The 12822-nt window shown below is 49.9% G+C and overlaps 1 protein-coding gene across 1 annotated transcript in view; it reads right to left on the reverse strand.

Annotated features, from left to right (window-relative positions):
- Positions 1–12822, reverse strand: part of LOC106610540 (heparan sulfate glucosamine 3-O-sulfotransferase 3B1) — a 54124-nt gene that overhangs the window by 5206 nt on the left and 36096 nt on the right. The window lies entirely within an intron of this gene.

The raw sequence follows: 12822 nt of genomic DNA on the forward strand, positions 1-12822 counted from the left end.
CACACACACACACACACACACACACACACACACACACACACACACACACACACACACACACACACACACACACACACACACACACACACACACACACACACACACACACACACACACAGCCTTGATACAACCCTGCAGGGCACACAGCCTTGATACAACCTTGCAGGACACACAGCCTTGATACAACCCTGCAGGACACACAGCCTTGATACAACCCTGCAGGACACATATGCATAAATGCACACTAGAAGCATGATATTGTCTTGTTTGAACCCTGATCAAGTGCAGCAGTGTGCAGTAACAGCAGCAGATTTTTCTGCTACAAGAAAAGGTTAACAAGTGAGTCAGAAACACCAATGGAAATACAACCCATATTAATCTGTTTATTTATTCCCCCCTCCCCCCATTTACTGTTCATGTCCAGTTGTTGTTGGTTTTTGTCATTGTTTTGTTTTTGTTTTTTTCATTTGCATTGGCAATGTAAACACGTTTCCCATGCCATTGGAGCCCTTTGAATTGAGTTCAGATAACCCATGCAGGCAGGCTGTCAGGGTGCATACACTGACCGAGATAAGGGTTCCTGTTAGCCTATTGTCGCCTGAGTATCAGACTGTTTTGTTGTGCAGGGGCAGAGTTACACAGCATGATAAAAGGCCCTGCACTGTGTAATCCCACTGTGAGTGTTTACACACCCGGACTGCTGTTAAGGTGACTACAAGCTTCACTCAGTTGATCTACATGTGTGTTTGTGTGCGGAGCAGGATTTTTGGAGCATTGGACACTTTGTTAACATGATATCCCCACCAGTCCCACTCCCATTCACAAGGTGGCAACGTTTTCTTGTTATGTCTTTTCATTTGGTGAAATCAAGGAAGAGTTGCTTTCCCTTGCTAGTAGTAGCTAGCTGGCAGCCTGGCTAGCTGGCTTTAGCCTGGCTAAAAACATAGCAAGCTAGCTAGCCTTTTTAGCTTCCCACATTCAGTCCATGTGAAATAATCAGATGTATAATTGTAAAACATATTCATATACTTGCCGGCTTGTGTATTCTCTGTCTAATTCTTTCTTACTTTCTCTCTCTCAGAGGACCTGAGCCCTAGGACCATGCCTCAGGACAACCTGGTCTGATGACTTCATGGGGTCCCCAGTCCACCTGGCCGTGCTGCTGCTCCAGTTTCAACTGCTCTGCCTGCGGCTATAGAACCCTGACCTGTTCACCGGACGTGCTACCTGTCCCAGACCTGCTGTTTTCAACTCTCTAGAGACAGCAGGAGTGGTAGAGATACTCTGAATGATCGGCTATGAAAAGCCAACTGACATTTACTCCTGAGGTGCTGACCTGTTGCACCCTCGATAACCACTGTGATTATTATTATTTGACCATGCTGGTCATCTATGAACATTTGAACATCTTGGCCATGTTCTGTTATAATCTCCACCCGGCACAGCCAGAAGAGGACTGGCCACCCCTCATAGCCTGGTTCCTCTCTAGGTTTCTTCCTAGGTTCTGGCCTTTCTAGGGAGTTTTTCCTAGCCACCGTGCTTCTACAACTGCATTGCTTGCTGTTTGGGGTTTTAGGCTGGGTTTCTGTACAGTACTTTGAGATATCAGCTGATGTAAGAAGGGCTTTATAAATACATTTGATTTGATATTCATTCCAATATCAGCTAAAAATAGAACATCGTGTTTTGGTCATGGAGAAAAAAAACACATGGCTAGCTAGCTGGCTACAGCAGGTTCTAATTCATGGACATGTACTTCTGGTTAAGACTACTACAACTCATGGCTAATTCATGGACATGTACTTCTGGCTAAGACTACAGCACCTCATGGCTAATTCATGGACATGTACTACTGGCTAAGGCTACTGCACCTCAGGCTAATTCATAGACATGTACTTCTGGCTAAAACTACTGCCCCTCATGGCTAAAACTACTGCCCCTCATGGCTAAAACTACTGCACCTCATTGCTAAAATTACTGCACCTCATGGCTAAAACTACTGCACCTCATTGCTAAAACTACTGCAGCTCATGGCTAAAACTGCTGCACCTCATTGCTAAAACTACTGCACCTCATGGCTAAAACTACTGCACCTCATGGCTAAAACTACTGCACCCCATGGCTGATTCATGAACATGAACTACTGGCTAAAACTACTGCACCTCATTGCTAAAACTACTGCACCTCATTGCTAAAACTACTGCACCTCATGGCTGATTCATAGATATGAACATTGGCTAAGACTACTGCACCTCATGGCTGACTCATGGACATGAACTACTGGCTGGTCCCTTCAATGAACTACTAGACATGGTGTATAGTGCAAATTCCCTTTCTGAGAGAGACAGTGCAAGTAAGAGAGGAAAGAGAGGGGGGTGTTGGAAAGGGAAACAGAGAGCAAAACAGAGACCTCCAGCCAAATGTATGACCATATTAGAGACACATATTTCCCTCAGATTACACAGACCCACAAAGAATTTGAAAACAAATCAAATGTTGATAAACTCCGATATCTATTGGGTGAAATACCACAGTGTGCCATCACAGCAGCAAGATGTGTGACCTGTTGCAACCAGATAAGGGCAACCAGTGAAGAACAAACAGTATTGTAAATACAACCCATATTTATGTTTATTTATTTTCAATTTTGTACTTTAACAATTTGCACATCATTACAAAACTGTATGTAGATTTCATGTGACATTTGCAATGTCTTTATTGTTTTGGAACTTCTGTGAGTGTAATGTTTACTGTTAATTTGTATTGTTTATTTCACTTTTGTTTATTATCTACTTCACTTGCTTTGGTAATGTTAACATATGTTTCCCATGCCAATATAGCCCTTGAATTGAAATTGAATGAGAGAGGGGGTGTTAGAGAGAGGGGGGGGTAGAGAGGGGAGAGAGTGATGAAATAAAAGAGACAAAGCCCAGGGGGGTGTGAGGTAACTAGTGAAATGGCAGATATGTGTAGTAGTTTCAACAGAGTATTTCAAGAGCCAGCCATTGATCTAATTCTGATTATAAACTGGGTGGTTCGAGCCTTGAATGCTGATTGGCTGACAGCCGTGTTATATCAGACCATTTACCATGGGTATGACAAAACATTTATTTTTACTGCTCTAATTACATTGGTGACCAGTTTATAATAGCAGTAAGGCACCTCTGGGGGTTGTGGTATATGGCCAATATACCACGGCTAAGGGATGTATCCAGGCACTCCGCACAGCTCTTAGCCATGGTATATTGGCAATGTACCACACCCCCTCGGGCCGTATTGCTTAATCATATGAGATTGATTGCTGACATATCAGAAGAGAAGAAAGCAGAGGGAAGAGAACCAAGGCTCCTTCCAAAAGCTCATTAACTGCCTATTGAAATCAAAAGAGATAGGGGGATGTACTGAATCTCTCTCTGCAAGAGCATGACAGATCTCCCCTTAGTAAGCAGAACCATTATTAGATAGAGAAGTACAGGCCAGACTGATTATATATATACACACACACAGGTGAGCCCTTACACATACGCGCACGCACGCACACACACACACACACACACTCCAATCCACTGTTTCCTCAAGAGCGTTGATCCCACTTAAAGTGTTTATACAGCCTTCTAGAATGTCTTCAAAGAATATAAACCACAGTCAGCCTTCAAATACAAAGCATTAGTCACTAATTCTCTGTAGAAATGATGGTGATACAGCCGGCAACCTTTTTGTCTTATGTAGTGCTAACATGCTGCATAAAGTGCCTAGAACCAAAACAACTCAGAACAACAGCTCTCATTCGAATGACAATGGGGCCTGGCGATATGAAGGGATAGGAAGAGATAGATAGGGATAGGTCGGGATAAGGAAGGGATAGGGAAGGATAGGAAGGGATAGGGAAGGATATGAAGGGATAGGAAGCGATAGGGAGGGATATGGGAGGGACATGGGAAGGATAGGGAGGGATAGGGAGGGATCCTCCTGATTCCTGCTTACAAGCAAAAATTAAAGCAGGAAGCACCAGTGACTAGATCAATAAAAAAGTGGTCAGATGAAGCAGATGCTAAGCTACAGGACTGTTTTGCTAGCACAGACTGGAATATGTTGCGGGATTCCTCTGATGGCAATTTGGAGTACATCAATCATTAGCTTCATCAATAAGTGCATTGATGACGTCGTCTCCACAGTGACCGTACGTACATACCGCAACCAGAAGCCATGGGTTACAGGCAGCATCAGCACTGAGCTAAAGGCTAGAGCTGCCGCTTTCAAGGACTGGGACTCTAACACGGAAGCTTAATAGAAATCCCGCTATGCCCTCTGACGAACCATCAAACAGGTAAAGCGTCAATACAGGACTAAGATTGAATCGTACTACACAGGCTCTGACGCTCGTCGGATGTGGCAGGGCTTGCAAACCATTACAGACTACAAAGGGAAGCACTGCCGAGAGCTGCGCAGTGACACGAGCTTACCAGACGTGCTAAACTACTTCTATGCTCGCTTCGAGGCAAATAACACTGAAAAATGCATGAGAGCACCAGCTGTTCCGGAAGACTGTGTGATCACGCTCTCCGCAGCCGATGTGAGTAAGACCTTTAAACAGGTCAACATTCACAAGGCCGCAGGGCCAGACTGTGACCATGCGCTGATCAACTGGCAAGTGTCTTCACTGACATTTTCAATCTCTCCCTATCCGAGTCTGTAATACCAACATGTTTTAAGAAGACCACCATAGTGCCTGTGCCCAAGAACACTAAGGTAACCTGCCTAAATGACTACCAACCCGTAGCACTCATGTCTGAAGCCATGAAGTGCTTTGAAAGGCTGGTCATAGCTCACATCAACACCATTATCCCAGAAACCCTAGACCCACTCCAATTTGCATACTGCCCCAACAGATCCACAGATGATGCAATCTCTATTACACTCCACACTGCCCTTTCCCACCTGGACAAAAATAACACCTATGTGAGAATGTTATTCATATTGAGTACAGCTGTAACGTCTTGTCTGTAGTGTGGCGGAAAGAAGCGCAGGAAGCAGCGAACACTGTGTGGTAATTTTAATGGAACCACCTGTACAAAATAAAAGGTCTCCCAACAACAGGGAAAAATACAATAGACAAGCGCAGTCGAACAAACGCAGTCGACACACAGAAAAACAATCCCGCACAATAGGGTGCGGGCCAGCTGAACTAAATAGCCCTCTTAATTGCCTAACTCAGGGCAGGTGAGAAAACATAAAAAAGGGAAAAACAAAAAGGGAATCGGTGGTAGCTAATAGGCCGGTGACGACAACCGCCGAGCGCCACCCGAGCAGGAGGGGGCGCCACCGTCGGTAGGAATCATGACAGTACCCCCCTCCTGACGTGCGGCCCCTGCAGCGCGCCGACACCGGCCTCGAGGCCGACCCGGAGGATGAGGCGCAGGGCGATCCGAACGGAGGCGGTGGAACTCCTTCAACATGGATGGGTCCAAGACGTCCTCCGCCGGCACCCAGCACCTCTCCTCCGGACCGTACCCCTCCCAGTCCACAAGGTACTGCAGGCCCCCCGCCCGGCGTCTCGAGTCCAGAATGGCCTTACGCTGTACGCCGGGGACCCCCCGATGTCCAGGGGGGGTGGAGGGACCTCCGGCACCTCATCTTCTTGTAGGGGACCAGCCACCACCGGCCTGAGGAGAGACACATGAAACGAGGGGTTAATACGGTAATAGGAAGGGAGTTGCAACCGATAACACACCTCGTTTATCCTCCTCAGGACTTTGAAGGGCCCCACACACTGCGGCCCCAGCTTCCGGCAGGGCACGCGGAGAGACAGGTTCCGGGTCGAGAGCCAGACCCTGTCACCCGGTGCGAACACCGGCGCCTCACTGCGGTGGCGGTCAGCACTCCTTTTCTGCCTAGCACTGGCCTCCTTCAGTGAGTCCTGTACTGCTTTCCAGGTCTCCTTGGAGTGCTGAACCCAGTCCTCCACCGCAGGAGCCTCGGTCTGGCTCTGGTGCCATGGGGCCAGGACCGGCTGGTACCCTAGCACACACTGGAAGGGTGACATGTTAGTAGAGGAGTGGCGAAGTGAGTTCTGGGCTAACTCTGCCCAAGGAATATACCTCGCCCACTCCCCTGGCCGGTCCCGGCAATACGACCTCAGGAACCTGCCCACCTCCTGGTTCACCCTCTCCGCCTGCCCATTGCTCTCGGGTGATAACCGGAGGTTAAACTGACCGAGACCCCCAGCCGCTCCATAAACGCCCTCCAGACCCTGGATGTGAACTGGGAACCCCGATCAGAGACAATATCCTCCGGCACCCCGTAGTGCCGGAAGACGTGGGTAAATAGGGCCTCCGCAGTATGCAGGGCCGTAGGGAGACCGGGCAAGGGGAGGAGACGGCAGGACTTAGAAAACCGATCCACAACCACCAGAATCGCAGTGTTCCCCTGAGAGGGGGGAAGATCTGTCAGGAAGTCGATAGACAGGTGCGACCATGGCCGTTGCGGAACGGGGAGGGGCTGTAACTTCCCTCCCGGTAAATGCCTAGGAGCCTTACTCTGGGCACACACCGAACAGGAAGAGACATATGACCTCACGTCCTTAGCCAAGGTGGGCCACCAATACTTCCCCCTTAGACTCCGCCCTGTCCCCTCTACACCAGGATGACCCGCCGCAGGTAGTGTGTGCGCCCACCGAATCAACCGATCGCGAACATCGAGCGGCACATACATGCGCCCCACGGGCACCTGCGCAGGATCCAACACCAGTGCCCGCTCGATGTCCGCGTCCACCTCCCACACCACTGGTGCCACCAGCCTAGACACTGGAATGATGGGAGTTGGATCGATGGGGCGGTCATCCGTGTCATACAGACGGGACAGCGCGTCGGCTTTAGTATCAAGGGAACCCGGTCTATATGAGATGGTAAACCTAAACCGGGCGAAGAACATGGCCCACCTTGCCTGACGTGGATTCAGTCTCCTCGCTGCCCAGATGTACTCCAGGTTTCGGTGGTCGGTCCAGATGAGAAAGGGGTGCCTAGCCCCCTCAAGCCAGTGTCGCCACACCCTCAAGGCTTTGACTACCGCTAGCAACTCCCTGTCCCCCACATCGTAGTTACGCTCCGCCGAACTGAGCTTCCCTGAGAAGAAAGCGCAGGGGCGGAGTTTCGGTGGCGCACCCGAGCTCTGTGATAGCACGGCACCCACCCCAGCCTCGGATGCGTCCACCTCTACTACGAACGCTAAAGACGGGTCCGGGTGCGCCAACATGGGCGCGTCGGTGAACAGGGTCTTCAACTTCTTGAAGGCTCCGTCCGCCTCCGTCGACCATCTCAAACGCGCCGGCCCCCCCTTCAGCAGTGAGGTAATGGGAGCCGCTACCTGGCCAAACCCCCGGATAAACCTCCGGTAGTAGTTGGCAAAGCCCAAGAACCGCTGCACTTCCTTCACCGTGGTTGGAGTCGGCCAATTACGCACGGCCTTAACGCGGTCACACTCCATCACCACCCCCGTGGTGTAAATGCGATAACCCAGAAAGGAGATGGCTCGTTTGAAAAACTCACACTTCTCAGCCTTAACGTATAGGTCATGCTCCAGCAGTCTACCAAGCACCTTGCGCACCAGGGACACATGCGCGGAGCGGGTGGCGGAATATATCAGAATGTTATCGATATAGACAATCACGCCCTGCCCGTGCAGGTCCCTGAGAATCTCGTCAACAAAGGATTGAAAGACGGCTGGAGCATTTTTCAACCCATACGGCATGACGAGGTACTCATAATGACCTGATGTGGTACTAAAGGCGGTTTTCCACTCATCTCCCTTCTTGATACGCACCAGGTTATACGCGCTCCTGAGATCCAATTTTGTGAAGAACTGTGCTCCGTGAAATGATTCCACCGCCGTAGCGATAAGAGGTAGTGGGTAACTAAACCCCACCGTGATCGCGTTTAGACCTCTATAATCAATGCACGGACGCAGACCTCCCTCCTTTTTCTTCACAAAAAGAAACTCGAGGAAGCGGGTGAGATGGAGGGCCGAATGTACCCCTGTCCCAAGGATTCCGTGACGTATGTCTCCATAGCCGCCGTCTCCTCTTGTGACAAGGGGTACACGTGACTCCTGGGAAGCGCAGCGTTAACCTGGAGATCTATCGCACAATCCCCTTGTCGATGAGGTGGTAATTTAGTCGCTCTCTTTTTACAAAAGCGATCGCCAAATCGGCGTATTCAGGGGGAATGCGCACGGTGGACACCTGGTCTGGACTCTCCACCGACGTGGCACCTATGGAAACTCCTAGACACCTCCCTGAACACTCCTCCGACCACCCCTGGAGAACCCCCTGTTTCCATGAAATGAGGGGATTGTGACCAGCCAGCCAGGGGACCCCCAGCACCACTGGAAACGCAGGTGAATCAATAAGGAAAAAGTTAATGCTTTCCTTATGATTCCCCAGCGTTACCATGTCCAGCGGCACCGTAGACTCCCTGACTAGCCCTGACCCTAATGGTCGGCTATCTAAGGAGTGCACGGGGAAGGGGGAATCTATCGGCACCCGTGGAATGCCCAGCTTAATGGCAAGTCCACGGTCCATAAAGTTCCCAGCTGCGCCTGAATCGACTAGCGCCCTATGCTGGGAAGAGGGAAAAAATTTAGAAAATGAAACAGGCAAAAACACATGACCAACAGGGGGTTCTGGGCGAATCTGGTGCTGACTCACCTGAGGTGAACGAGAAGTGTTCTGCCTGCCCTCTCGACTCCCAGACTGGCTCCTCCAGCACCGGTCGTCCGTGTGTCCTCTCCGACCACAGCTGGTGCAGGAGGAGCCACCTCCTCCGGTGCCCCTTGGCACGGGCCCCCCTACCTCCATAGGGGTAGGGGCGGGGGTGCACGGGGGTGGAACGGGCAGGACCCTCTCCGAACGCCCGCGGGCAGCCAGCAAATTGTCCAACCGTATGGACATGTCAATGAGTTCGTCCAGGGATAGATTGGTGTCCCTACAGGCCAGCTCCCTGCGGACGTCCGCCCGGAGACCACACCGGTAGTGGTCTATGAGGGCCCTGTCATTCCACCCCGCTCCAGCAGCCAAGGTCCTAAACTCCAGCGCGAAGTCTTGAGCGCTCCTCGTCTCCTGCCTGAGGTGGAACAGCCGTTCACCCGCCGCTCTACCTTCGGGGGTGGTCGAAAACAGCCCGAAAGCGGCGGGTGAACTCTGGGTAGTGGTCCCTCGCCGAGTCTGGAGCGTTCCAGACCGCATTAGCCCACTCCAGAGCTCGGCCCGTCAGGCAGGAAACGAGGGCACTTACGCTCTCCTCTCCTGTAGGAGCAGGTCTGACGGTGGCCAGGTACAACTCTAGCTGGAGAAGAAACCCCTTGCACCCAGCCGCCGTCCCATCGTACTCCCTCGGGAGTGCCAGGCGAAGCGCGCCAGAGCCAGACGTCGTAGGAGGAGGAGATGGTTGTATCGGGGGGGGTGTAGGTGGAGAGAGGATACCACTCCTCTCACATCGGTCCATCCTCTCCATCATCTGGTCCATGGCGGATCCAATGCGATGCAGGACCGATGTATTGTGCTGGACACGTTCCTCCATTGAGGGTAGTGGAGTGCCCGCTGCTCCCGCTGATTCCATGCTCCTTCTGGTGGTGCGGGATTCTGTAACGTCTTGTCTGTAGTGTGGCGGAAAGAAGCGCAGGAAGCAGCGAACACTGTGTGGTAATTTTAATGGAACCACCTGTACAAAATAAAAGGTCTCCCAACAACAGGGAAAAATACAATAGACAAGCGCAGTCGAACAAACGCAGTCGACACACAGAAAAACAATCCCGCACAATAGGGTGCGGGCCAGCTGAACTAAATAGCCCTCTTAATTGCCTAACTCAGGGCAGGTGAGAAAACATAAAAAAAGGGAAAAACAAAAAGGGAATCGGTGGTAGCTAATAGGCCGGTGACGACGACCGCCGAGCGCCACCCGAGCAGGAGGGGGCGCCACCGTCGGTAGGAATCGTGACAACAGCTCAGCGTTTAACACCATAGTGCCCTCAAAGCTAATACAACAAGCTAAGGACCCTGAGACTAAACACCTCCCTCTGCAACTGGATCCTGGACTTCCTGACGGGCTGTCCCAAGGTGGTAAGGGTAGGTAACAACACATCCGCCATGCTGATCCTCAACATAGGGGCCCCTCAGGGGTGCTTTCTCAGTCCCATCCTGTACTCCCAGTTCACACATGACTGCACGGCCAGGCACAACTCCAACAGCATCATTCAATTTGCCAATGAAAAAAACAGTGGTAGAGCTGATCACCAACAACGACGAGACAGCCTATAGGGAGGAGGACAGAGACCTGACCGTCTGGTGCCAGGATAACAACCTCTCCCTCAACCTGATTAAGACAAAGGAGATGATTGTGGACTACAAGAAAAAGAGAACCGAGCATGCCCCCATTCTCATCGATGGGTCTGCAGTTGAGCAGGTTGAGAGCTTCAAGTTCCTTGGTGTCCACATCACCAACAAACTAACATGGTCCAAGCACACCAAGACAGTCGTGAAGAGGGCATGACAAAACATTTTCCCCCTCAGGATACTGAAAAGATTTAGCATGGGTCCTCAGATCCTCAAAAGGTTCTACAGCTGCACCATCGAGAGCATCCTGGTTGGTTGCATCACTGCCTGGTATGGAAACTGCTTGGCCTTCGACCGCAAGGCACTATAGAGGGTAGTGTGAACGGTCCAGTACGTCATTGGGCCAAACTTCCTGCCATCCAGGACCTCTATACCAGGTGGTGTCAGAGGAAGGCCCTAAAAATTGTCAAAGTCTCCAGCCACCCTAGTCATAGATGGTTCTCTCTGCTAACGCATCGCAATCGGTACCGGAGTCTCGCTATTGTTGTTTTACTGCTGCTCTTTAATTACTTCTTACTTTTATCTCTTATTCTTGTCCGTATTTTTTTTAACTGCATTGTTGGTTGGGTGCTTGTAAGTAAGCATTTGACTGTAAGGTCTACACCTGTTGTTTTCCGCACATATGACTAATACAATTTTATTTTATTTGATATGAAGATATAGGGAGGGATATGAAGGGATAGGGAATGATAGGGAGGGGTATAGGAGGGATATGGGAGGGATAGGAATGGAAAGGGAAGATAGGGAGGGATAGGGAGAGGTAGAATGGGAAGGCAGATTGAGGTAGAATGTGCATGCTGATAGATTATGCTGATTTAGGGAATCCCTTGTGAATCAATTGTTGGAGGTTGGGATGGCTGGAGGGATGGAGGGATGGAGAAGGTAAAAGGAGGGTAGAGTTGGACAGAGAGAGTAGGAAGACAAGACCTGACAAATCCACCACAAGAGTAGAAGAGAAGGCCCCTCAATAAAAACATCCCCCTCTGACTTGACCCACTCATCTCTGAGAAGAGTGGCAAAGAATCAGAAAGGGAGGGAGTAGAATAGAAGAGAAGAGGAGGAGGGATATCAGTTCAGTGGGAAGAGTAGCTCTTGTGGGGAACAATGCCTATTATGCTCAATTTGATTTATGAGGTAGTTCTGTCAGCAAACCGGCAATTGTGTGACAACAAGCCCCTCTTTTTCCCTGCTTTCCTTTCAAAACGAGGGCATTGTCCTTTGGTGGCGGGGTGAACAGGGCAGTGGCCAGGCCATGGGGGCGGGGGTGGAGGGTGGAGGGGGCTGGGTGCCTATTGAGGACTGAGTGGAAGCACTTCTCGATCACTCTCAGCTTTGAGTGAGAGGAGCTTTTGGAGAGCTCTGGAGTGGAACGTGTGCCTAGAGGTTCCCCCTGGAACACTCGGCTGCCCCCTAGGTTCCAGGAGCTCTAGGAGGGTTCCACTGTCTCTCTCTGCTCTGTCTCACATGGGAGAAATGTCTTTACACTAAACAACTAACATCTATTCATGCTTTAGTATGATATATGTTACCAATGAAATTGTACTATTATTTTTCTATTCTCTCTCTCTCGCTCTCTCTCTCTCGCTCTCTCAGATGAACACGAGAGGAGAGATGTAGATACAACGTCGTCTGCTAAAATACAAAGACTTGTCTTTCCTTCGCAGTTTAAGATAGGCATCTTCAGCCCCACTTGTTCCTTGACTGGACACAGAGTTTGGAGAATGTTGTGAATTAGACCTATTTAACCCCTGTTCTAGACAACTCGCTGACAATTAAGTCTGGGCTCAAAGTAGTCTATTAGGTATTCTATTGGTGCCCCTCTCTCTGTTCTGAATATAGAAGAATCCTTTTGCATTGTTCGACTCTGAGGACACATTAAAGTTGGCTGTTTTCCTATACACCATTTATCACTGCATGGATGATGAAGGGTCCATTCAACAAAGGAAAGTGTATTATATTTGACCGTTTTTTGTAAGAACTAATTTGAACAAATTCAACAGCTTGAAGCCTCTATAGGGTGCTGAAAGAAAGGTACTACAGTTTGTTTGTAATGGCCCAGCTTGTCTGTCTGTGAAATGGTATTGAAATTAGTAGTTTATGTAACAGTTTATGTAACACACACCACTGACTGAGCAGACAGGCAGGCAAGCTCAACTCTCCTGGATCACTGCATACATATTTTCAAAGCAGTGTTGAGACACACACAGAAGCCAGATGTTTTGAAATATACCCCGATGAACCTGGAGTCTGACATTATATTTAACCGCAGAGCAAGGTTGCGGCTATAAATTCTAAATAATAAGAGGAGATAAGAGGATAGGAGAGGACAGGAGAGGAGGAGATAAGAGGAGAGGAGATAAGAGGACAGGAGAGGAGAGAAGGAGATAAGAGGAGAGGATAGGAGGGGAGGAGCTAAGTGGTGAGGAGAGGATGAGGAG

Source organism: Salmo salar, chromosome ssa01, assembly GCF_905237065.1.
Source record: "Salmo salar chromosome ssa01, Ssal_v3.1, whole genome shotgun sequence".
NCBI classification, from domain to species: domain Eukaryota; kingdom Metazoa; phylum Chordata; class Actinopteri; order Salmoniformes; family Salmonidae; genus Salmo; species Salmo salar.